The sequence below is a fragment of the Perca fluviatilis genome, chromosome 9, assembly GCF_010015445.1.
Source record: "Perca fluviatilis chromosome 9, GENO_Pfluv_1.0, whole genome shotgun sequence".
Classification (NCBI taxonomy): Eukaryota; Metazoa; Chordata; class Actinopteri; order Perciformes; family Percidae; genus Perca; species Perca fluviatilis.
Genome location: NC_053120.1, coordinates 41,538,383 through 41,565,646, shown reverse-complemented (window position 1 = coordinate 41,565,646; position 27,264 = coordinate 41,538,383). Strand labels below are relative to the sequence as shown.

The 27,264-nt window shown below is 39.8% G+C and overlaps 1 long non-coding RNA gene across 4 annotated transcripts; it reads left to right on the top strand.

Moving 5' to 3' along the window:
• Positions 1–3,247: 3,247 nt before the first annotated feature.
• LOC120565059 lies at positions 3,248–25,951 on the top strand. 4 transcript variants are annotated; one of them, XR_005640186.1, is made up of 7 exons: positions 19,268–19,458; positions 20,406–20,502; positions 20,656–20,786; positions 21,042–21,170; positions 25,101–25,277; positions 25,412–25,477; positions 25,595–25,951. It is a non-coding gene; the product is annotated as an uncharacterized LOC120565059 (long non-coding RNA). The 4 variants fall into 4 exon arrangements; XR_005640188.1 differs by lacking the exons at positions 25,101–25,277; positions 25,412–25,477 and adding an exon at positions 3,248–3,303 and having other exon boundaries at positions 19,364–19,458; XR_005640187.1 differs by lacking the exons at positions 25,101–25,277; positions 25,412–25,477 and adding an exon at positions 19,129–19,257 and having other exon boundaries at positions 19,364–19,458.
• Positions 25,952–27,264: the final 1,313 nt, after the last annotated feature.

Below are 27,264 nucleotides of genomic sequence, written 5' to 3'. Positions count from 1 at the left end.
ATGTGTGCCTGCCGTACCTCATCCTTGTTGGCGACCTTTACAGACTTAAGGTTCTCGACGGTCACCTTGCCTCCCCTTCTATTGATTCCAAGTTTGGGCCTTTTTTCACCCATGACCAGAAGGTCCCGAAGGGTGTCATTGTACACCTCCATGAAGCTGGTAGTGAAGGTAAACCGAGATCAAACAGAAATGGTTCCAACCTTTAATGGCATTGGGCGTCATTCACCAACCGTTCTTATGAAGAAATGTGTTCTTAAACCCTTCTTACGCACTTTTTACGAAGATTCTGGCATTCACTAATGTTTTGTTAACTTGGATTTGTTCTTAGCTAAGAACAAATCTACGAATACTGAAAAGCACTCTTACGCACATTTGAGTGATGACAATTTGCTGCAAATATTTAGTTACTGCATTTTATTCAATTTTACAGTAGTTTAAAATGATAGTATTGTAATGTATTTCTGATCATTTGTTGAACAAAAAAAATCATATTATGCAAAGAACACTAACACTGCAATTTACATCAGCAATTAAACTGATTAAATCCTGCGTTATTTGGTGATTGATCGCACTATTTATAGAGCCAAAATGCAGTGGTGGAATGTAATGAAGTAGCCTACAAATACTTTGTTACTGTAGCCTACTTAAGTACATTTTTCACATATCTGTACTTAAGTAGACTCAATAGTGCATAGCCTGCTTTTGACTTTTACTTTGTTACATTTTGCAGCAATTATCTATACTTCCTACTCCACTACATTTCTACAATGTTCAGTTACATTTTCTGATCAGTTTTCCCCCTGCTAAAACATCTTCCTGACGGTCACACGTTTGTCTCACCAGTAAAGTTTGGTTGCCATAGATACTGTATATATGGGGCACCGCCGATCCAAGCCGGCTATGGTGCTGCAGAGCCCGGGCGCTGCGCCGCTGACCCTCGGTAATGCAGCCTCCGGTAAAAGTGAAAATGAAAATATTTGTTTTTTTATTATTCCCGCTTTTAAATCATAGTTGCTATATCTATTTCTCTCCACAGCGTCGTTTACTCCTCCACCAGGCTGCGTAAGACGCATTCATATCTTATTTATTTGGCTGGACCTCTTCACATCTCCCATTTGCGCTGCTTCACACACTTTATTTGCTTACTTGCATGGTTAAAGAGTTTTTAAATGCATCCATGAATAAAACATTCCGATTCTAACAACACATTTCAGTTTTATGCTGGTTAGGATAGGAACTTCTTTTAAAAGCCAGGCCTTGTTTGTGGTAGTGGACACCTTCTACTTTTACTAAAGTAACTAGTCTCTGGTTATTTGTACTTGTATTTAAGTACTGAGATTCAGTACTTCATCCACCGCGGCTCCGACAACCGTCTCCAACGCAGTCTCCCAGGAGGTGCAGAGGAAGCGTCATTGAATTTGCGGGGTGTTTCTTGTACGCTAATTAGGGACAACTGGCACGTGCTTTCAGTTACGAAGACGTGGGATTCATCAATCCTAACACAGGTGCGAACAAATCTGTTTAAGGACACGTCATGAATCCGACGTAGACTTTCTTAGGAACCTTTTTAAGGACATATTTAAGAGAAAACTTGTGAATGAGACCCATTGTTCTTTTACCTAGTCATACTGGATCTCCAAACACACACAGATCCAAACCCACTTGTGCCACAGTCCCTGAGTTCAAATAGGAGATGTACTGTACATTTGTGGAGTTAAACGTACTGACTACCCTTGGCACATAGAGAATACATCTACAGTGATGTGACGATGTGCTCCGGGAGAAATCTCACTACTGTGAAATTCTCTAGAGGAGCTTGTCTCTGTGCATCCATCTTGCACTTTATTGTAACATTGTGTTGTCCTATAAATGTGTCAGAATGTACTTTCCATATAATCCGTACTGTAAGTATCGGAATCAGTGTAAAACCAAGTCCTGAGCATTTAGTTTTGGGGAATAAGTAGTGTATTTAAAGCTGGCTATAAATTACAAAAGAGTAAACGGCAAACAAAGTATTACCAAGTAACTAACACAGTAAAGACTTGAAATAAAGACAAAGCAGCTATCATTTATAATTTCATAAAAATGTTTCACATGATGGTGTGAAAGGGGGGTCGCTCGTAGTGCTCAACCTACAGAGAATAATCATCTGTCGGGCCACATCTTTACCGTTTTAGTTCACTCCGATTGCTCGCATAGTGTCGTTCTGAGCCCAATCAGTAAGCGGTTTTCAGACAAAAGTCTCTAAAAACTTGCAATACACTACATTTTCATCACCAAACAGCAGACGGACACATTAACCAACTAGCTAGTTAACATACATAGTGGAACTTTTAGCAGTTTAAGAGCCAGATATTTCACTCAGGAGGTGTTGAGACCAAAAACGGTTAAAAGAAACCTGCATTCATCAGGTGGCCACAAAATGAAAATGGCGTTGCTCTGTAACAACTTTATATGTAAATCATATCAACTTTAAAAGGTGATATGTCAATGTTGTTGCTGTACTGCTGCCCCAAAGTGGCAGCGGAGAAAAACTTTCATTTTAAATACTAGGACCTCCCATTAGACAGAGTTGGACACTAACCTCCCAGCCTTGTTCTCCCAGTTTCTCTGCTGCATTGAAAATGTTGTCCTGCGCTTTGGGAATGATACCACTGTACTCACCATCCTCCCAACTTCCCTCCATGGTATAGGTCTTTCCACTTCCCGTCTGGCCATAAATATCTAAACTGCTTGATTGGATTTTAGGAAAGTAACAGTCCTTCCTGGGTTGTTAAATACCCAGTTGTTTGTTACGATAAATAATCGTCTTGAATGAATTCAAAAGGTAGAGAATGGCGCTAGTTTCATTAGGGTTAGTCAGGTCTGCCAAATGTTATACTTATGTAATTTCCCATTGCGGGATTACATAAAAGGTATGTCTTCAACTTCTAGTGATACCACACACCCAACATAACCAGTATTCGTTGCTATTCCAGCAGCAGACTTTATACCTTGAGTCTTGTACTTCTTTTTGAAGTCGGAGCGCTGCTTTTGAAGCAGGCTCTTTTGAAGCAGGCTCTTTTCTCTAACCACTTTCTCCAACTCTTCCGTGACTCCTTCACCTGTACACGACAGAATCATTGAGTGTGAGAATGAGTCTTCCCATGTTTTCCTTTCAGGCCACTAAAGTCCATGACCAATCAGACAGCTCTTCTTACCTGTGGAGGGACGAGCAGCCACTGGCAGTGCCTACAGCTCCGACGGGCTTAGCTGTGTGGGGAACAAAGAAAGAAGTTTAGATTTTGTCTGAATAAAAACTAAGTCAGTGAGACCTCAAAATCAAAAAAACAAACAAAAGGTGTTAAAGTTGATAATGGGTTTGATTACACTTTTCAAGAATGGATCCTTATTCCATATGTATTGTTACATTCTGACTGTTGTAAATAGATTTTTTTTTTTTTTTTTTTTTTTTAAGGTTAGAGCTAGTGACTTACAAATAGGCTCCTTGGTCGGTCCAACAGCGCGGCGCCTGCCACCGATGAGCTTATCTGCAAAACGTCTTCTTCTGCAAACGCACAAAAAAAAAACTCCAGCATAAAACTAGAGCAATATTTAAACTTTTGGGGCTGTAACTAGAACCTACTTTTTATTTTAGGGACACAGAAATGTTTACCAAGTCTATTATACAGGCTCTAATGATGACTCCCATTATGGATACAACAACATGAATTGATGACTACTGAATGCAACGTGATCCAGCACCACTAGAAACTATACTGTAGTTTACTTTTAGTAACACCTTGTGACGTCATCAAAACACAAACCATCTTTATTACATTACATTGTACATGTTTGTGTAATTGTTGAACAGCTTCATGGCCAAGAGAAGAACTCTATTTTTACTGATAAGATTTTATGTGGAAAAGTGACAGGCCAACATTTGTGTGACAGAATTTATGAGCTGGTTAACAGGTTATTTTGTAGTGCTGCATGCAGAGCAGCTTGAGGTTTAGCAGCAGAATCAAACTGACAGACTGAGAAGAACGGGTAAAGCCACACAAAGAAACGGTGTAGAGGAATTTTAGTACAAACCTGAGCAGGCCCAACGCCTTGGCTGCTGCTAGGAAGCGCCCTCTTAGTTCCAACTGGCGAGCGGGACTCCTTAACTATTGTATGATTGAAACAGAAAAACAAACTCCTAAAGAAAATATCAAGCATTAACATGTCACACAAATCTCAATCAGAGCACATTATCCCCGGTTTGTCTTGTATTACCATTACATTTGAGTTAATGTTAACATAAGCATACTTTCTCTGAGAAATACCCAGCCATGATTTCAAAAAGGTCATTTCAACACCTAACGACTATGTGCTTACTGTGTCTCGAATATTCACTGGATTTTTGTCTCTACATTGCAACCACTTTTGTGTGGGGAAAAAAATAAAATACAATTAAAATCACTATCATCCACAGTTTTACCATAAGTATAAAAGAGAAAAAATACATACCCTGCTGAGGTTATTTCTTAGTCAAAACACATGCTGTTATTAAGTAATGTGGAATCGTTAGTCTACATGATGATATAAAACATTGTACATTTGCTGAGTGAGCAAATGTAATGCCGTTTACAATGCCATTTACCGTGTTTTACTAAATGCCTCTCAAAATTAAACCGTGTAGATATAATGTTGGGATTTCGGGCAGTTTGAGTTTAGTTTATTTATAAAAGGGGACAGCGCAAATTAATAAAACGCATGATTTCCCATGTGTTAAAGCCAGAATTAGCCAAAAGGCTATTTTTCATCTGTAGTCCCCTGCCTTCGATGTTAAAGTGCCAGTGGCTGCGGCGCTTTCTCCTCCCTTTGGCACACAGGCACGGAATCGTGAATTTTTCTGTTGAAACATTTGAATGCAGTGGTTTCTTACAAAGACTCAAAATACAAGTTCATTATTTTGATAGCAACAACTTCAACATGTAGGACCAATCCCAACCCCACCCCTCAGTGCTCTGGCAGCATTGGTCTCCTCCACCTCCCTTCTCCCATAGTGTTATCACTGTGGTAAATTATGTGCTTTGCCAACCATACCTACGAGCCCTTCCAACAGCAGCTTTGGAAGGCTCCAGGTAGGTGCTGCTAGATCCAGGTTGGAGATATGATCTGGGGTCTCATTTATAAACGTGACGTACGCACTAAACGGGGCTGAAAACGTGTGTACGCCACTTCCCACGCAAAGGTTGTGATTTATAAAAAAAAAAACTTGACGGAATGTGCGGTCCTCCACGCAAATTCTAAACCATGCGTATGCACATTTTGGAGACAAAATAGGAATTTGCGACGCAGATGGTGAGGTGGTGAACTGTAGTCAGACTGCAGAGAGTACATGTGGGAATAACGATTAGGCTACTCTTAATATGTTTCAAGTATTAATGTCTCACGCACATTTCTTCACACCATATCATGAAGATTAAATCCAGCAGTGTTATTTGCGCTTGTACGGAGTGATACTTGTTCCATAAACGCCTCCAACTTAACCCTCATGCCCTCTTCGGTCATTTTTGTACATTTTTCTCAAGTTTTTTTTTTTCATTTCGTGATCATTTTTGCTGTGTTACTTCTTATGGCATGAAATTTTGTAGGAATCCTTCTTTTCAGTCAAATTTTTTAAATCCAGTGTTTTTTTCTCTTACATGTCTTTTATACTTAAATGATTCATTTTGTACCCTCTGGACACCTTCGAGGCAAAAATGTCCACGCACACAAAAACTGTTATTAAATCATCATATATCAATATTTTTTTCTGCTTTTTTTTTCATGAATCACTTAAACAACTTCTTACCTAATCAAAACCACCAAACATTCAATCATTTTCAGGATTTTATCCCTTTAAATGCCAGTTTATGTATTTGAAGTATGTCATTTTTTATAAAAAAAAACACAAAAAATGATTTTTTTCCCATATAATGAATAATATGTAGATGGGGCTTTGGTGGTAATTAGAGGCTTGGATATGTCAAAGATAAGCAACAAAACTGATTTGATTGCATTAGTATTTTTTATGTAATTCCAGATACTCCCTCTGGACACCTTCGAGGCAAAAATGGCCCCATTGACTTCCATTATAACCACATGTTTTGATCTCACTGCCTTTACAGTATAAAACCATGCATTCTGTAATGTCAGCATTTCATTTGGAAGAAAACTAGTCATATTTGACATTTTACAGTATTTCACCAGATTCAACCATTTTGCCCTTGTAGGCCGATGCATGAAATTATAGTTATATTGTGGAGCGTGTGTGTGTGTGTGTGTGTGTGTGTGTGTGTGTCTGTCGCGTGCGTCGTCTGTGTGTGTGTGTGTGTGTGTGTGTGTGTATATGTGTATGTATGTGTGTCTGTGTGTGTGTGTGTGTGTGTGTGTGTGTGTGTGTGTGTGTGTGTGTGTGTATATATATGTGTGTCTGTGGGTGTGTGGGTGGGTGGGTGGGTGGGTGTGTGTGTGTGGGTTGGGGGTGTGTGTATGTATGCGTGTGTGTGTATGTATGCGTGTGTGTGTGTGTGTGTGTGCATGCATGTATGTATGCATGTCTGTGTGTGAGAGAGAGTTTGTGTAAATCTGTAAACAAACAATGATAATTTTAGTGGTGAAAAAAGCGCTCTTTACTTTAGCCAGTTATATTATGGAGCCGTGTGTGTGTGTGTGTGTGTGTGTGTGTGTGTGTGTGTGTGTGTGTGTGTGTGTGTGTGTGTGCATGCGTGTCTGTGTGTGAGAGAGAGTTTGTGTAAATCTGGGTGAAAAAAGGGCTTCTTTTGAAGGATGCATTTCATGTGTCTTTGAAGACGTGCTTGAATAAAAACATTGTCTCCTGCATTTGTTGTAAACAAAAACAACTTAGTGTGTTGATGCACCTGGCTCTAGAGAAGGAGAAAGACCTGGAGCAAAGAGAAGGAGCCTTTATCTTCCAGCCAACTGCAGGACTCATCTGAAGATGACACAAGTTTCTGGAGTCTGACAAAATGGTCACTGGTGTCCTCCAACTCTGTGAGTGCCTCTAACCCTTCCTCTGAAAGTGGAGAGGACACTGAAGATCCTGTCCATCCTAACATTGAATGGACAGTGAAGAATTGGCAAGTCTGGTCTCCATCTAATACTGAGACGCTGCGCAACATTCAAGCACCGACCGGCATGATGTCAGAGCCCAGGAGATATGCCATGTCAAGAATCCATGATGTGGCATCCTCTTTCCACCTTTTCTTCACTCTTGACTTGATCCAGCTGATTCAGGAAATGACAAACCTACACGGGAGGTGTTCAATCTCAGGATGGAGTGATGTGGATGCTCAAGAGATTTTAACATACATGGGACTTCACACTTGGCTGGTGTGTACCGGTCCAAAGGGGAATCCACCCGGAGCCTGTGGGATGTCCATAGTGGGAGACCAGTCTTCAGGGCCACCATGTCCCACAAACCATTTGAAATGATAAGCGCCAGTTTACAGCACATGCAGGAGACAATGTTTTTATTCAAGCACGTCTTCAAAGACACATGAAATGCATCCTTCAAAAGATGCCTTTTTTCAGCCCTAAAATGATCATTGCTTGCTTACAGGTTCACGCAACTCACACACATACACATATACATACACACACACACACACACACACACACACACACACACACACACACACACACAACACACACACACAGCTCCATAATATAACTATAATTTCATGCATCTGCCTACAAGGGCAAAATGGTTGAATCTGGTGAAATACTGTAAAAATGTCAAATATGACTAGTTTTCTTCCAAATTAAATGCTGACATTACAGAATGCATGGTTTTATACTGTAAAGGCAGTGAGATCAAAACATGTGGTTATAATGGAAGTCAATGGGGCCATTTTTGCCTCGAAGGTGTCCAGAGGGAGTATCTGGAACTACATAAAAAATACTAATGCAATCAAATCAGTTTTGTTGCTTATCTTTGACATATCCAAGCCTCTAATCCCCACCAAAGCCCCATTCCCCTATGATTTATTTTATGGAAAATAATTTATGTTTTGTTGGGTTTTTCATAAATAATTGTTACTTCAAAGATTTAAAAGTGGCATTTAAAGGGTTAAAATCCAGAAAATTATTAAATTTTTGGTAGTTTTGAGCAATTTACAAGTTGTTTAAGTGATTTATGAAAAAAAAGCAGAAAAAATATTGATATATGATGATTTAATATCAGTTTTTTGGACATGTACATTTTTGCCTCGAAGGTGTCCAAAGGGAGTATCTGGAACTATGTAAAAAATACTAATGCAATCAAATTAATTTTGTTGCTTATCTTTGACATATCCAAGCCTCTAATCACCACCAAAGCCCCATCTAGATATTATTCATTATATGGAAAAAAAATCATTTTTTGTGTTTTTTGTAATAAAAAATGAAATACTTCAAATACATAAACTGGCATTTAAAGGGTTAAAATCCTGAAAATGATTGAATGTTTGGTAGTTTTGATTAGGTTAGAAGTTGTTTAAGTGATTTATGAAAAAAAAGCAGAAAAAAATATTGATATATGATGATTTAATAACAGTTTTTGTGTGCGTGGACATTTTTGCCTCGAAGGTGTCGAGAGTAAGTTTTTTTAAGGAGGGCATGAGGGTTAAATCTTAAATCAAAACTCGTTAATATTCGGCGTCTCGCCGTCACATTATCCGCTACGGAGCGCAGGAGGAGATGGCCCGACTGCATGGAATACAGGATGGCATCAAATACCTGAGCATGTAACTGCAGAACACAGTGTAGCCTAAATAACTAAATATCTCTTTAATACTGTGCGTATATCCTCAAATGTCAAAGTCTGGAAATACAGCCGTTAAGCTCTCGCGCAATCGTTACCCTTAATGTCCTCGTTATCAGTCCAAACTTTAATACTGTTCATAACAAAACCTGCATGAAGAAAAGTGTTTGCCTATTACATTTCGATTTCAAATTGTATCTCGGTGTGGGGGTTACTGTGGTGGCAAATTTTATTTTAACCATTTCATGTAATTGTTTTATAACTCCACAAGATTTAGCTTCTTCATGTGTAGATTCAAAAGGCTCCAAGTGAAATAGTTGGCAACCGTGAACTTTCAGCCTAGTACAGTTATTTAGTTTTACTAGCCTGAAGCTTCTAACATTGTCTGCTTAGATAGAGGTGAAGAAGGCCATAGAACTGTCTGAACCGTGTCTCCTTCTGCCTCCTGAGAAACTGTTTAGGCTAATGAAAAGAACAGGAGCAGAGGGGAAGGTGATCAACTATGGCCATGCTAGAAGATGCATTTAGAGGGGTGGCTTAACAGAGGTTTTCACTATATGATGTGTGGATGTTTAGACTTTAGGTTAGAAGACCCTTTCAGATGTGCTGTGGTACTTGTGAAACTGTTCTCTCTGCATTTGCAAATGTAAAATACTCAAAGACCAAACTTTGGTTTAATTCTCAAACAGTCTTTTATTCATTTTCATTAAGATCATTGATATTTACTAAACTCTGCTTCTTCACGGAAAACTTACACCACAATATCACTAGTTGATGCTGTGATTTTTAGCAAGGTGTTAACAATCTCAAATTGTTGTAAACATAAATACTGTTGTGTGTAATGCTGCATGATGGCACTGCTGGCCCTGCAGGAGGACTACACTAATGGAAGAATCAGGAGAGGGAGACTTAAGGGTCCATGACGATGACTGGCTAATATGCCGATTTTATATTCCCTAATATAGCTGTAATAGTAATCTAGCTAAGTTCTTGGATCTATGTACTGAATTGGGTCCAGTAGAGAGGGCAACGCGCCGGAACCATCTCGGTCAAAATAAAGGTCCTAATTGCCACTCTGGGGGAAACCAGTGGTTTCCAGAGGGAAATGTCAGACAGCTACAGTAAGTGTTTTTTTTTTTTTTTTTTTTTAATATTATGTATAATCTTCAACTTCATCACTAAGGCTGGTTTGGACATAATATATAGTTCTGTTAAATCTTATTATATACGTCTGGTATATCAAAGCTATCCCCGAGTGCCGTAATGCCTGCTGTTTTGTAAGATTTTATTAATAAAGGTGGTCTATAGATCAGGGTTCCCTACACTGTGCGACAACAGGCCGGAATTATAATTCAATTGGCAACAATTCCCGAGCGTCTGAGAAGTTTTTAGCATTTTCTCTGCCAGTCATGATTCGGTGTTACAACTGCCATCATTCACGAGGTGCTTTACATTGACTATTTATGGTTAAAGATGGGCGTGTACAGGGTGGGATAAGAGGCTGATCCACGTACGCACGCTTGTAGGTAATCTCTGATTTCTAAAGGGAACATTGCTTACAGATGTGCGTACACACGGTTTTATAAATTAGACTCTTTTTTTTTTTTTTTTTTTTTTTTTCTCTCAGCGTATGCCATTTTGGGCTTTGGGGCGTGGTACACTTATAGTAAGGATCCTACGCAGGGTTTTAGAAATGAGACCCCTGGTCTGTAAATGACAGAAGTTAAAAGGTTGGAGCCCTAAAAACCACCTGGTTACCCTACTGTTGGTCTGTTTGTTTTTTTAACCATCCATTGGAACGGTGAATGATCTGTGATTTAGAGTTAACCTTGTTCCCAACAAGTAGTATCTGAGTGTGTCAAGGGCCCACTTTATCGCTAAACACTTTCTCAACTGTGGCATAGTTTTTCTCTCTTGGCAGCAACTTCCGACTCAAATAAAGAACTGGTTGTTCCTCACCTACATGAACCTGGGACAGGACAGCCCCCAGACCCACCTCCGAGGCATCTACCTGGACCACAAAAAAAGCAGACTGTCTAAAAGTTGTATGGCAAAAAAGGTATGTTGCAGTCTGGTAGAGCTTAGAGAAATAGCAGGGTGCTAGCAAACAAAACCCAATAAGCATGCAGGGGCCAGGTCATGTAAGATCTTGTACGCTACAGTCAAGTTTGAAAAGAGTAACATTTTCAAAACTCAAGATCATGCAATGGTGGTACTGAAATGGCTTTTTATCGATGATTTTTAAAGCTTGCTTATATAATGATAAGAAGGCAGATTCACTGGCCTGTCCCCAACAGGTGATACAGTATGAGATATGTGATAAAATTAAAGCCTGCATAAATATTTTGCCTACATACATAGGGAAGGACAATCTTATCGGTCTAAAATAGTTATATTTTATAGTTTGTCATTTTCTTGATGTATTTCTTGAAGTTAGGATTTGAATCTAAAGTGATACAAGATATTTAAATTCAGTAACAAATGCAGATTTTTTTGAGGGGAGACCTTTATTTTGTGTGTTCATGAATGAGTTGCGTATTTATAAGAAATCTTTGAAATGTATAAACTAAACGAGCAGGGAATGTGCTACAGATCATAAGAGTATTGGTTGTGGACTAGACCTTTATTTACTTTTCTGTCTTTTCTTTTTTTCTTCATAATTCAGTTTCTTTGTTATAGTTGGATACCTAGTCTGTATTTGGCATTGACATATATAAAAGGTATTTGGTACATTTATTGTCAAACGAAGACTGTAATGGCCTGAATTTGTTACATAAAGATTTAAAAAAGAAAGTTGGCAACCGCCATAAAACCAGAAGAAGAAAAAAATGGAACACCTCAGGGGAGTGTAGTGAGTCCGACGTTTTTCTCTATTATGATAAATGATGTGTATGTGAATATTCCAATGGACTGACGGAGCTATGTGGAAGAGAGGGAGAAATATTGAATATTTGATTAAGAAAATGCAGTTACAAGAGTTGCAGAATGGGGAACACAATGGGTTTTTAAATTTTCAGTGGAAAAACTAAAACTATGTTCTTTACAAGGAAGAAACTTCATGGTTGTAATCTGACATATGGAAATAACTTGGAGAGTTACTTTTTGTTTTTTAGGTGTGTATTTTGATGTGAGACTGACGTGGAAAGAACATGTTAGACATGTGGTTAGTAAATGTAAAAAGGTGATAAATGTTATGAGATGTCTTGCAGGATTGGAGTGGGTATATCTATAAAGTCTTAATACGATCAAGGTCGGATTATGGCAGTATTGTATATGGATCAGCGGCTAAATCTGTACTCTCTGATCTCGATGTTATTCAGGCCCGTGCTCTGAGGATTTGTTTGGGGTCGATGAAAACTGCACCAGTTTGTGCTCTGCAAGTTGAGACAGGTGAAATGCCGTTGTGTAGGAAACGGCTTATGGCCAGTTACTTGATAAATTTAAAAGGTCATGATGACTGGCATCATACAAAGAGGGTATTGGAGAATTGCTGGGAAAGGGGTAAAGAGCGAAAGGCAAGTTTTGGATGGATAGGCGAGGAAATAGCAGAGTAGATGAAAGTTCAAGGAATTGACTTTTGCTCAACTGTTCTGTGGCCTGTGATGCCAGCCTGGATGCTGAATATTGCTTGTGTAGATCTGGAGCTGTTGAATATCAAGCGCAGGAATAAGACAGTAGACATAGTTCACGAATATTACGACTATAGACATAGAAATTATGGTGGTTATGTACATCTTTTTACTGATGGCTCGAAAGATTTACTGACAGGAGCAACGGGGGCTGCAGTGGTGATTCCCAGTTATCAGACTGGAGTCAGTAGGAGAACTTCAGATTATTTAAGTGTGTATGCAGTTGAAATGCTTGGACTTCTATTAGCTGTACGATGGGTGGAAGAGGTGATGGTGCGCAACGTACTCATTTGTAGTGACTCAGTGTCAGCGCTGTCGAGTCTCAAATCAGGATCAGCCAGGAATCCCCAACAATTAGTGTATGAAATTGTGTTTACAAATTCAAGGCTCGTTGATCAGGGTGTGACTGTGGTGTTCATGTGGGTCCCTGCTCATGCAGGAATACCAGGTAATGAACGAGTGGATAAATTAGCAAAGGAGGCAGTCAAGAAGGGAAGTGTAGAACTGAATACTAAACTATTAAAATCAGAGGGGAAAAGCATTGTGTGGGAACAAATTTCCAACCAGTGGCAACAGTATTGGGATGGTGGAAATAAAGGGAGACACTTGCATATGATACAAGCTAAAGTAGGAGGGGTGAGGTAAAGTGGGTTTAACTGACAAGAACAAGTAATTATCAGCAAATTGAGAATTGGTCACAGTAGGTTAAATAGTAAACTTTTTGTATTGGGAAAACATCCGACTGGACATTGCAGTTTGTGTGAGAAAATGGAGACAGTGGAGCATGTCGTGATGTCATGCAGGAAATATATTCGAGAAAGAGGGGTCATGTTTGCTGGATTAAAGCCCATGTTGCAAGGTTTATTTTCTAACGATTTTTTGCAATTTGCTTGTTGGTGATAAACATTTAAACTATTACCCAACAACATAAAATACAATGGATATCACAAAACGGAATAAAATACGAAAAAGTAGTACTTTTTTTCAGCGGTTTCTCCTTTCCCCCACAATGCATTGCATGACGTCACGTTGGGGAGACGACAGGCGAAAGCCCCGTCTCGGTTCACTGTCCCGGTCACGGTTTCTGCCGCTGGTCTGGCAAAATATGGCTTTTGGTCTCTACCGAGTCAATGTGTCTTTATTATGTGTATAATAATATTGGGGGAAGTGAAGGGCGCCGGACCGGGATGCTATTCGCTCGTCATAAGTTTAGACAGCTAGCAGAGCGCTATCGCCAACGCGTTTGCTAACGTTAGCGCAACAGTGTTAGCTTAGACTGCTAGTTAAATACCGGTATTACAACTGCATTCGGAGCTACGTCCACGTTGTCAACACAAGACATGTGGCGTTAGTGCTCCTTTTGTGCCATACTTTCATTGAATGAAATATTAAGCTTCGCTCCTACAAAATAGGTGTTTTTTTGTAACATTACACACAAAGCTAACTGGCTAGTTAGCATGTACATATGCTAGCGGGATTAGCTAACGTTGCATAGCCAGCCAGCAACTTCGGCAATCGGCAGTAGTTTCGGCGAGCTAACTGCGACAGTGTGTTGCCCACAATCAACCTCTGCTGTTAAAAGCAGTCAATCTGCAGTGATGTTTTGAAATGGAGACACATGGATGTGTTAGCTGTCGAGGTTAGCTCGCCGAAGCTGCTTGCTGGCTATGCAACGTTAGCTAATGTCCGCTAGCATACGTACAGGCTAACTATAGCCAGTTAGCTTTGTGTGTAACTAACAAAAACCATCTCATAGGAGCGAAGTTTAACGTTTCATTCAATACAGTTATGGTACAAAAGGAGCACTAACGCCACAAGTCTTATGTTGACAACGTGGACGCAGATATAGGAAACTCTGAAGGCAGTTGTAATATTTACCTAGCTAGCCGGCTAGACTAACGCTGTTGCGCTAACGTTAGCGAAATGTCGGCGTAGCGTTAGCTAGCTGTCTAAACTTGTGAAAAGCTGAACAGCATCCCCATCCGAGTAATAAATAAACACCAGGCAAATATGTTGTTACTGGAGCTAGTAGGCTACCATCAAAACGTGAGATATATATATAATCATGATATCAATCATATCTAGCTATGTGTTTACAACCATCTGGGATTTCACAGGTGGGACTGGCAAGTTAGCACATAGCTAGCATGATGCCTTGTATTTTCTAGATCTAGATAAGTTTACCGGTACTTATCTGAACTAACGACATGATCACTGTCACTAGATATAAATAAAACATTGACTTTCACTTGGTGCTATTCACGGACAGTAAAAAACCCTCTTTCTCATCCCAGTCAGTCACCATAGTTACAGTACCAGGCTGATACACGTCTCCCCAACGTGACGTCATCACCGAATTCCGGGAAAAAAAAACACTAATACCAAAAACGATAAAAACCTGACAAAAACTGGCCTTTAACACTATTTGGAGACATTTTTAACAATGATATACATATATTGAGTGCTATATGTACCTATTAATCAACTGTGGTGGTTAACCTGCAACATGGGCTTTAAATAAATTGGGTCTAATGGAACTCAGGTTTACAGATGTTCTTGAAAGTGGAGTTACTGTGAATGGAAGGCAATATTTATTTGCATTTTTGAAAGGCACTGGACTATTTAGGAAATTATAGTATAATGTATTGACATGAGTAAATCAACCTGGAATAAATAGGTAATGGGTAATTATCAATAGGTGGCAGTAATGCAACGTCTTGGATGCCAACTGCCGTTAAACTCTAAAGAAGGAAGAAGAAAAAAAAAAGGTTCACATGGTGAGTCACAAAGAAGGAAAATGACAGAAGAGTCAGCAGTTAAAGTTTGTGTTCGTGTCCATCCGCTTATTGAAAGGTAAGTTTTGAGCCGACCTCTAACTTTAGCGTTAACGCTTCTTAAAATACTTAGAGGCTAACGCTAAGGTACCTAGTGTTAGTGCTAATGCTAACTTTTTTTTAGTGCTAATGTATAAGAAAATGTGTCAGAGGCCTAGCTAAGTGTCACACTCTTTTCACAACGCATTACCCTCACAAGGATCGCCGTCCCGTGGACGGCACACTTTGTGACTGTGGCGTCGCTGTAACCTCGATGAAACCTCCACTCAGTAGCGTTTTTATAACTTTGAAGCATTAAATCTTCAAAATATACGGTCATGCGACAAACCAATTGAAAGCTCAGCCTCTAATGATTAATTTAAACGTACAATATGTAACTTTCTGCCGCTACGGGTCTCTCAACCAAAACAATGGACGGTAAAACTGGACTTTTGATGACGTTGGGAAGTTGCGTAGAATTACGGGAGTTTTTAGTGTTAAACACCTTCGCTGCCGGTTAGAATGCATCAGTTCACGGACGAGTTTACCCATTCAAGTTTATTCACGTTACGTTTATTCATGTTAATCTAATAAAATAGCTGCAGTTTCCCCAACATAATTACGTTTTTCTTGATTAGATTTTTATTTGTAGCTGACCAGTTAGCTAGTGAGCCAGCAAGCTAACAGTATCGGCAGCTAAAACACAAAATATTTCACATATCGGTGTCACTTTTTGGATGGTTTCAACACCGGGGCAGACGGGGTTAGTTGTAACGCTAGCTAGCTACTAAATGAGGCTGAGAGACGGGTGTGGGGGGGGGGGATTGTCGGGGGCAGTGGCGAACCGTGAGTACTACAGCTGGGCCTTCACCTCGGCCATCACCGCTGAGAAAATAAATCATCGTGGAAAAAAGCAACAGTACGATGAATTGAAAGGGTAGCCTATAACAAGTGCAATCCTTTAACGATGACAAGGATGTAAACAAATAGACCATAACGTCAATAACATTCTCCGCAACAAGAAACATTCTCAACATTAACTTCAGAAAACTGGAGACCATTTAGGCTACATAGTTGAAATTAAATAAACACTCTGAAACCAAAATCTGGAAATATAAAATTAGGTCACCCTATGAGGTCACGCTATGAAATCACGGCGCATTACAAATCATTCACACTGACAAATAAATCCATGAGCATCATCAATCTACAATACAATTTCAAAAACACAATACGCCAAGAGTTACACAAAGCTGGTAATACAAAGACTATGTTTTAGTTATACTTGTTTTAAAGTTGCAATGAAGTGCAAATGCCTCTCCATGCGCAATTACGTGTAGTGCAATAAATTAAAGTCACAATTTTAATTTATACATTCTACTATACCTCCTTAATTCTCCACAGGGAAAGGGACGACAAGTGAGCATGGGGGGAATAAAAACCAAAACCCAACCACACACTTCTGATACCTTTTTGATATATTGATTGATTACGTATTGAATTAAAGGCAATTTGCGCTGGGACAACCTCTGCAATAAATACAAATTCCTGAATGTCCACTTGGCCAGTAATCTTAATCCCTTGAAATAATAATCAAGGTGGCTTATAACATAGGCCTACCTTACATGAAAACAAAGTCCATTCGTCGGTCTTTCTTTGTGAAGTGAGCGATGGCGGACTCATGAAGTTTGTCCTTTTGATTTGAGCTCCAAAAGAAGTCCTTTCTCTATGGACATCAGTGCCAAAGCTCCCAGGCGAGCCTGTCCAGTACTGTTCCTGGCATGCGTCTTGATGCGCTTCAGAGCCGGGAAAGACCGCTCCACGGAGGAGGTAGGCGCTGCTCATCTAGTTGAAGATCAACTATTGTGTCCCCAAAAGTTTTCAAACTGACTGTAGCTTGTAGGTGTGCTGCAGAATCTTGATGTCGGTGGGCTGACTTTGTCAGATTTGTAAGGCTGACAAATCTGCTGCTGACCCAGACTTGTCAGCTGTAAAAAGTAAACAACTCCAGCAGTACAGCTTTCGGTGCAACACCGGAACCGTGCCATACCGGTCTAAATATAGGTCCTCGCAACTCTGGGGGCAACCGTCTGTTTCCAGAGGGAAATGGCAGACGGCAACAAGTGATTGATTGATTGATTTTTATTTACTTTTTTAAACTTTATCACTAAGGCTTGTTTGAATAGAATATATAGGCTAGTTCTGTTAAATCTTATTATATACGTCTGGTATATCGAAGCTGTCCACGAGTGCCGTAATGCCTGCCGTTTTGGAAGGTATTATTAATACATGTAGTTATAGATCAGGTTTCCCTACAATGTGCAAGAACGGTGACTTTTTTTTTTCTTTTTTTGGCGTATGTCATCTGGGGCTTTTGGGCGTAGTACACTTTTAGTAAGGATCCTATCCTATGCACAGTTTTATAAATGAGACCCCAGGTCCAGATCCAAAACCACTCTACCTAGACTTGTCAAATCTGGACTAAATTATCCCAGAGAGGTTAAAGATTCTTAAACAGTTTCTGCATTCGTTACTTCTAGACTAGATTACTGCAATTCCTTATCAGGTTGCCCAAATAAGTCCCTTAAGACTCTCCAGCTGATCCAGAATGCTGCAGCACGTGTTCTGACGAGAACTAAGAGAAGAGATCATATTTCTCCTGTATTAGCTTCTCTGCATTGGCTTCCGGTGAAATCTAGGATCAATTTAAAATCCTCCTCCTGACTTGCAAAGCTCTAAATGGTCAAGCACCATCATACCTAGAAGAGCTCTTAGTACCTTATTGTCCCACTAGAGCACTGCGCTCCCAGAATGCGGGGCTACTTGTGGTTCCTAGAGTCTCTGGAAGTAGACTGGGGGCCAGGGCCTTCAGCTATCAGGCTCCGCTTCTGTGGAACCAGCTCCCAGTCTGGGTTTCGAGGGGCAGACACCACCGTACCACATTTAAGAGTAAATTGAAACCCTCCTCTTTGATAAAGCTTATGGTTGTGAGGTAGGAGTTGCAGCATCCAACCTAACCCGGCCCACCCTGCTTCTCCTTGCTAGTCATCAGTTTTATATACTGTATAATTAATAATATAGCGAGAGAAGAGGGAGGCAGGCCAGTACAGCCCGATCCGGTTGGGGAGAGTTCTAGCCCGACCAGGCACTTCTCTTTAACCTGCCTCTCTTAGTTATGCTATTATAATTCTAGACTGCAGGGGAGGCCGTTTCCTTCCTATGACACACTGAGCTGCTCTCTCATCTCTACTTGTTACTTTTGTATGCATCCTGTCCCAGAATTGCTTGTTACTAATCTAGCTCTGGGGAGTTTACTCCCCGGAGTCCTTATGCTTCTTCGTTTCTTCATAGCTCTGCGATTCTCTGCAATTCCCGGCCGCATCCTGCTGCGTCCTGCAGCGTCCTGCTGCATCCTGCTGCGTCCTGCTGCATCCGCCGCATCCACCCATGCTCTGCAGCGCCACGTTACATCCCGCAACACCCTGCTGTGATGTTCCTATGCACAGAGTAGTCTGGATCCAGTATAGGGGACTGCACTACTCAGTATGACACGATGTGCCCTGCTATGACATTAACTTCCACGATAACCTTCGAAGTCACTGTGACCTCTAATGTGACTATTATCGACACTGTTCATCACACGCCCAACCAGCCCGTCAGACACCGCCTACCAAGAGTCTGGGTCTGCCGAGGTTTCTTCCTAAAAGGGAATTTTTCCTTGCCACTGTCGCGATAGCCACTGCTAATGCTTGCTCTTGAGGGAATTACTGTAATTGTTGGGGTTTTGGAAATTATAGTGTGGTCTAGACCTACTCTATCTGTAAAGTGTCTCGAGATAACTTTTGTTATGATTTGATACTATGAATAAAATTTAATTGAATTGATTTGTGGAAGCTTTATTCTATTTGTGGAAAAAGCTATAAAGGGAGATTTCACTGTTTTTTTTGTTTCTTATATAAGACCAGATCCAGCTCAGACCAGATCCAGCTCCAAAAACCACAACAGCTAGACTTGTCAAATCTGGGCTGGGTTGGGGTTAGGAGTGAGCTGTTTGAATTTAATCACCATGCATACACAGTCACAGATGAACTGTAAAAATTTTTCTGGTTAGAAAAATGATACCACTAATCATCTGATACTAATTTCAGAATCCTGTTCTTCTGTTGGGCGGTTCTGTTCTCCATTGAGGCTGGAGTGAACAATGGAGAACTGCAAGTGGCTAATGCATCACATCACACAAAAGGTATCTAATTATCCCTCTATGTTTATACAACTGTCTCATTGAAATGACCGTTTTAAGAAACATTTACAACGTATTTGATTGAAACGGTTAATTATCAGTTACCAGTTTAGTTCATGCACTTTTCTCAGTGTTTGATTTTCTTTCATTTAACATCTGAATACAAAATGCTACTATTATCAACCTAATACAGAAGTTTTTGTGCCAAGACCCAGTAATGTTTGGTCCTCATCCCCTGTGGCCCACTTACGTGATTTTGCGGGGAAAGCAAAAATAAAATCGATTCACGATTTAAATAGAATTCTCTCCCCCCCCCTTCTGAAAATCAATCTGCAGATGACAAAGAAATTGTTCAACAGAAGAGTTGTGGATGAAATCAGACATTTGAGGACGTCATTTTGGACTTTGGGAAACTGATCCACATTTTTCACCATTTTCAAATGTTCAACAGAAGTTTTAACTTTTGTTTTGACTCATACATGCACGCACGCACATACACATGGGGCATGTATACCATTATGATTATTCATGCCAATTTTGTGGAAAAATATATTGGTTTGAGTGTTTCCCCTACCATTGTTTTGGGGGAACCGCCCCCCTGAAAGAGACAAAATTGTATAATTATGTTATAGCAATATTCAACAACAGTCATTTTGGCAAAGGTTAGTTAAGTAATCGGAACAACCAGTTAAGAAAATAACTAACCATTGATTATATTTCTATGGAAGTACTGTAGTCCCTGCTGCTGCCATGTTGTTTGTGTAGTTCTATGGCAAATGTGTGGGGGGTGCGGGGCTGAGCCCATTCAGAACTACGGGAGCCCAGAGGGAAGCATCGGCGCTCTTTAAGAGAAAACTGATTAAGTCGAGTTAATAGATAAAATGGATTTATCGCCCAGCCCTAACACAGATATTGTGGTGATTAGTCTGTTTTCCTGCTGTGGATCTCAGGTCAGTACGGGACGCTTCGAGCCTCAGCAAGTCCTACTGTCCTGTAGAGAGGGAAAGTCCGGCAGCATTCCTCTGAGCCAGAAAGGAAACCTAGAAGGTGAGACTGAGCTGTAACTCTGAGTTGCCACACGGTGACGATAGAGCTGCACGCACAGCTAACAAATAACATCTGTAACCATGAAACCTCTAAATGCACCTAAAAATTTTATTCTACTGTAAATACACTAAAATGTTGTCACTTCCTGGACAGATGATTAAAGTTTGGGTTTTTTCGGGCTATGTGTATCGAGAAGGAGCCTAGTGTCTACATGGAGAAACCTGGTTCCGAGGACAGATCCCGTCCTTCCTGGGACCCAACGGAGGCGGGAAAAGCAGCACCATGTGAGTGATGGAGCACAGCGACATGTCCAGAGACACGTCTAGTATGCTCTTTAGACTGGGCCATAGAAATGGCAACCAACTCTACAATGTTAACACACAACTATTAGTAATGTTGATAGGCTCATTGAGACTTCATATCACTGTTTGCTTCTTTATAAGGCTCAAATGTTTGTGGTTTCTGGCTGATTTCCCCTTGGAATGACTCTTGATTGTAAAGTTTGCTGCCCCCTGATCTAAATGATGTGGTCCCTGCAGCTCCATCCTGACGGTCTGTTCCCTCTGACCTCTGGTACTGTCTACATCCTGGGCAGAGACATCTTGACGCACCTGGGCGCCATCAGACAGTCTAGGAGTCTGTCCTCAACCCAACGTCCTCTTCAGCATGTGAGTCTGAAAACATGTATTTATTATTTCCTCATCTCACAAACTGCAGACCAGACTGAAAAAAGGGGTTTGTAGACGGCCATTTTGAAGCCTCAAGTATGGCGTTGCCACATGAAAAAATAACCCCTGCGTTACCTGGGGTTTCTCCGCTGTCAGCTTAACAAACTGGCCGTGCTCCGCTGGGCATCTTATTACATTTGTTGTGTTGAAGTTTGAATGCAAACTGCTTCACTTATTGTTTTATCCTTTGTAGCTGTGTCGGTTTGTGCTTCTTCCAGGCAAGAGAGGCCAAACATGGGTTTACATACAACACAGCTGCTCGCTCATTGGTCAGAGTGAGCATTATATCATAGCTGGATTATCCAATAAGTATAATGGGTGCTGGCGCCACGCCTACTTGGGGGTTGTTGCTAGAAAGGATACAACTACAGCCAGAAGTTAAGCAAAACCTAATATAGTAATCTGATTTCTGTTTGTTCCACGAGTGTTTTTAATCCACACCACCATCTTTTTCCTTAATTGAATGGTTGTCTAGCCGTCACACATGAGCAGTTTATGGAGAAAAACTTTCTTTACGTTTTTGTGGAACGCTACAAAAAAGTAAAAGTAAAAGTGCCTCATTCAATAAATAAAGTATTCATAAATTACAATATTAAATTAAATTCAAGAAATAAATCAGAGTAAAACCAAACTGTCAGACATAAGCATAAAACCCATGAGATGCGTTTTATCATTCAAATGTAAAGGCAAGTAATTCAATGTATGGAAAAAAAAAATAATAGAGAAAAGACAACAATAAATTAAAAAATATTCCAGATAAAATTTAAATAAATATAAACTTAACAGCTCAAATATGTAGGAGTCATTTTCTCTTTCAGAAAGTTATTGAGAGTGCTGGCATCTCCAACACCCCACAATAGTTAGTTTTGAATCTCAGGGAAGATCATTTACAATCCATACCTTGGATTTATTGTTTAGGTATGTCTGTTGGAGGTGCTCGTGGCGTGTGAGGGGCACATGCAGACTATTGAGAACCACATAGGGTCCTTTCCTCAGTCGTCCCCTCACACGCCGCAAACTCCGCCATCATGTCCCTCAATGGGACTTGTTCGGTTTTATTCCCATAACCCAAGTACGTGAACATTCTGTAGAAAACCAAAAAGTTATTATTATTATTATTATTATTTATTATTATTATAATAATAATATACACATTCACTCACATACTAAATGGATAATTGGAAATAATAGTTTCACAATTCTTAACCTTATCTGCTGTGTAAAACAATTGACAACCATTGATGAGCATACTGATGCAAACCAACCTGAGAGTACTGGCAGCAGCAACGCAGCGTTTCTCTGCCAAGTGCGCTGATGAACGAACAAGCTGTGTGTTTTTGAGTTTGAATTTTGTTAGGAATCATAGATGAAGTCAACACTGTGTCCAGTAGTTGTGACATGATCTTTTGGCTGCAGTGCCTGACTTCCCCTCTCAAACGCCTCCTGCAAGTGTCTGTTGTTTGCAGTCAGGTGTGCTGCCTGCAGGTCAGGGATGGTCGCGACATGTCAGGGGTACACCAAGACACCTGAGAACCACAGAGGTCCTTTCCTCAGTCGTCTCCTCACACACCACAAACTCCGGGTTTCATTCTGTGGAGGACAATACACTCTCTTTCTATATTATATTAATTATATATAGATATAAAATATCATACCTTACAGAAATGGTAAATCAAAAAGCTCTCCTTCTGTGGAGTACAAGTTAATTTAAATAAATCCTCATTCTTATAAGATAAGTAGAAAAGTGATTCACTAAGTGACCCATTTGAATTTTGTTAGGCATCACAGATGAAGTCAGCACTGTGTCCAGTAGTTGTGACCTGAGCTTTTGGCTGCAGTGCCTGACTTCCCCTCTCAAACACCTCCTGCAAGTGTCTGTTGTTTGCAGCCAGGTGTGCCGCCTGCAGGTCAGAGCTACACACACACTCTATCAAAACTATTGGAGATTCTTTTTATTATACCAATTAACATTTTATTAACTCAGCATTTATTCATAGAATTCAAAGTTACATTTGCACAAAACCGTTTTGGTTTATAAAAATTCTGCTCAACAGATATAATGCAATATATAAAGTATAATGCATTTGACAAAAAATGATATACAGACAGTATATATAAATAAAATGGATCATAACTTACAGAAATGGTAAATCAAAAAGCTCTCCTTCCAGAAGAGGACACTGGACAGTTTTTTCCCAGATCTCCTTCAGTTCTGTTTTCAGGACATGCTCCCTTTCAACCACCTGCTCCAGCATAATGCATTTGACAAAAAATAAATAAAATGTATAAATGGCCAAAAAAAGGTATCCCTTCAAATTTGGTTTTGTACCTTCCTTTCCCAGATCACCTGCAGTGTTGCTGACTTTCCTCCTGCTCCCTCCACTGTCCACCTCTAAGGACTGACACACAGACAACAGCCAATTATAAAACAGAAGTCGCATACTATGATGACAGCACCTTACTGTATGAAGGCAGCAGAAAATAATTTCTTGTATAAAATGTGCTTAAATGTTAATTATACTTATTGGTGGACATTAATGTTGCATCAGTAACTTTCAGAAAGTTATTGAGTGCTTGCATCTCCACCACCCCACAATAGTTAGTTTTGAATCTCAGGGAAGATCATTTACAATCCATACCTTGTATTTATTGTTTAGATATGTCTGTTGGAGGTGCTTGCGGAGTGTGAGGGGCACATCCAGATGCCTGAGAACCAGAGGTCCTTTCCTCAGTTGTCTCCTCACACGCCATGACCTCTGCCATGATGTCCCTCAGTGGAACATGTTCCCATTTATTGTGTGGCAGAAAATACATGTGTTGAAATTAACTTCTTACATTACTTACTTCCTCCATATCCCAAGTAGGTGAACATTCTGTAGAAAACCAAAAAGAGGAAGATATTAGGGTTACATCATACATATTCTTACTGAATATACTGGTGAAAGGTACAATATGTAACATTTCTGCATTAAAACCAGGTATGCCGTTAGGGCTATTTTAGGGGGGCTGGAGCTACCCTTACATGTTCCTAAACCAACCCCCCCCCCAATAATGAAAATAACCCAAAAGGACTTCATATGCAACTCCACTGTATAGCCTACTACTGACTTACAGTGTAGGCTACTTCTACATCAGAGGAAGACATTGTAGCCTAAACTTCAGAGTGTTATCACCATAGATATAGAACAATAGATATGACATGTAATTCTGACTTGCCATTCCAGGATGGAACCACTTGGTGGCCATCTTACCAGGGTTGAGTTTTAGAATTGCTTCAGTTGGAACCAATGGGGAAAGAGGCTCATGTTGTCTTTATTATCCTTATATCTTTCTACCAATACATCGATAGTGGTTTTAATTAAAAGTAATGACCGTAAGACAACTGTGCCTTTCTAGAACGAAACCGAAAAAAATTTGGGTGGAATTTTGATATAGCTTCAAGAGAACAAGTAATTATTTCAATCATAAAGAGAATCTCATAATTTTGCATTTATATTGCAGGGAATAATTTTATTTTTTCAATTTTGCCTGAACTTAATATGTAAAAACTGTCACATTAACACAAAACATTACACAATATTTTTTTATGTATCATACACCCAAGTTATGCTTGGTCAGTCGCTGTATTAGCGTGTATCAATGTGCTAACTAGGCCAACTGCCTGTACTCCACGCTTAATGTTAATATCGCTAGCTTCTTAGAACGTGATCTCTCTGTAGAGACTGACGTAACATTAATGTCCACCAATAAGTGTAATGAACATTTTAAGCACGTTTTATACGAGATATTTTCTGCTACCGTCATACAGTAAGGTGCTGTCATCATAGTATGTGACTTCTGATTTATAATTGCCTGTTGTCTGTGTGTCAGTCCTTAGAGATGGACAGTGGACCGTGGAGAGAGGACTTCTGGTTCTCAGGCGTCGTGGTGTACCACTGACACGTCGCGACCATCCCTGACCTGCCGGCAGCACACCTGGCTGCAAACAACAGACACTTGCAGGAGGTGTTTGAGAGGGGAAGTCAGGCACTGCAGCCAAAAGCTCAGGTCACAACTACTGGACACAGTGTTGACTTCATCTGTGATGCCTAACAAAATTAAAATGGGACACTTAGTGAATCACTTTTCTACTTGTCTTATAAGAATGAAGATTTTTATTTAAATGAACTTGTACTCCACAGATTAAAGAAGAAATTAAATAACTCAGATTGCTGACTTAAGTCTACAGGGGGCAATTCTGATCACAAGTAAAAAATTGCTTTGTTCATTTCATTTCTTTTCAAATAGTTGACTGAATGGTCCAAATATTTTTCTTCATCAGCTTCTAAAATTGATAACGTTTCCTCCTTTTCCTTAAATTTCAGAGTTGGGTGTTCTGCGTCAGATGGAAAGAGATGTGCTGCCACCACCCCCCCCACACACCACCTTTTTTGTTTAAATTTAAAATAAAATGTATTAATGAGTTTGTGTGTATCTGTGTTTAAAAGTTTATTTGCACACAAGTATCGTGATCAGTTTTTGGGCTGTCGGCTGTGTCTGATAATGAGTTACTGCGGAAACTGTTAGTGGCAAGACAGGCGGTGCAGGATAGATGAGAGAGTAGCTAAAGGACATTGACAAAACAAACATGGATACAAAACTGAAAGCTAAAAGGGAGAAGGATAGCAGAGGATTTAACTAGGAGTAATAGTCCCAACCATCCACTTGTTTTCGCTCGACGCTAATAAAGATTTGGCGTAAAGTATCTTTTTTTTTTGTCTTGTCAGTTCACTGCAGAGAATCTGTTTTTAATATTTTCAAACCTGCTGATTAAATCACTTAGGCCTATTCACAAGGTGTTAGTTTTTTTTTTATTTGAATGTTCTTACAGTATGTTGGTCTTACCAGTGAATAATTAGTTTGCTGTCTAAGGTGGAAGAAGGCAGTTGTGGTGATTTTGATGACATGCATTCAAAAGAGGATCCTGTCAAAAATACCTCCTGATGTAGATGTGTGAGGAGGGAGACAGAGCATTTTGCTTATGAAGATGGAGAGTTTATTATTTATCTAGACCTGTATATCCAGCTTATTCATTGGATATTTCTGGTCAATCGAGACAATTTCTATATGTATATGGAAAAATAAACCTGCGGAGAAATGATATAGTGATATCGGATGAAGAAAGGGGGTTTGATCCAATGAATGGTATCATCAAATTAAAATGGTTACAAAGTTTCTTTAGGAAAGGTGAAAGTTTTTGGTTTGATTTTCAATCCAAGATCTTCAGGAATTTTGGTGGCATAGATTTATTAAGATGTTACTTTGATATTTTTAAACTACCTGAGAAGTTATCTGCTTTTCATCAGCATGTCCTCAATTATTGGAAACTGATATACAAGCATCATTTTACCCCACACGGTCTCAATATTTGAAGCATAATGATAATAGAGTCCTTCTTTTACAAAGTCTGTCTGTCTTAAATGCTCTACTTTAAGTAGTAATTGCACTTTATGTAAAGTATATAATGTGTGTGCACTAAATGTTTTTATATAATGTTTTCATATATTTTAAATGTGTAAAACCACTTGATCCACAGTGAAACATTGTGTAGTTTCACTATACACAGTGTAAATGGTTGAAATGGCAATAAAACCCGCTTGACTTGAATAGATGGAGCTAAATAGCAGGCTGGTCGGCACACACAAGACAGCTCTGAGGATAATAGGGAGGAAAGAGTACAAGCTGTTAGAAAACAAGCCGAAAGAATCCCTGCAGACTCTCTACAGCCTCTCTTTCCTGAATATGAACTTCTGCCATCAGGAAGAAGGTTCTGTGTGCCCAGATGTAAATAAAACAGACTAAAGTTATCATGTATCCCAACGTTCATCAAGCTGCTGAACTCCAATAGTAAATCTTAGCACAGCAGAGCAGGGGTGCAATAAATACACCAGCACTTTTTGCACTTCGCATTTTAATTATTACAATTAATTCTTGGGATGTTGTGTTGTCTGTGCTGTCATGTGTGTCCTAGGACGCTTTGTTGATCTCATGTTTA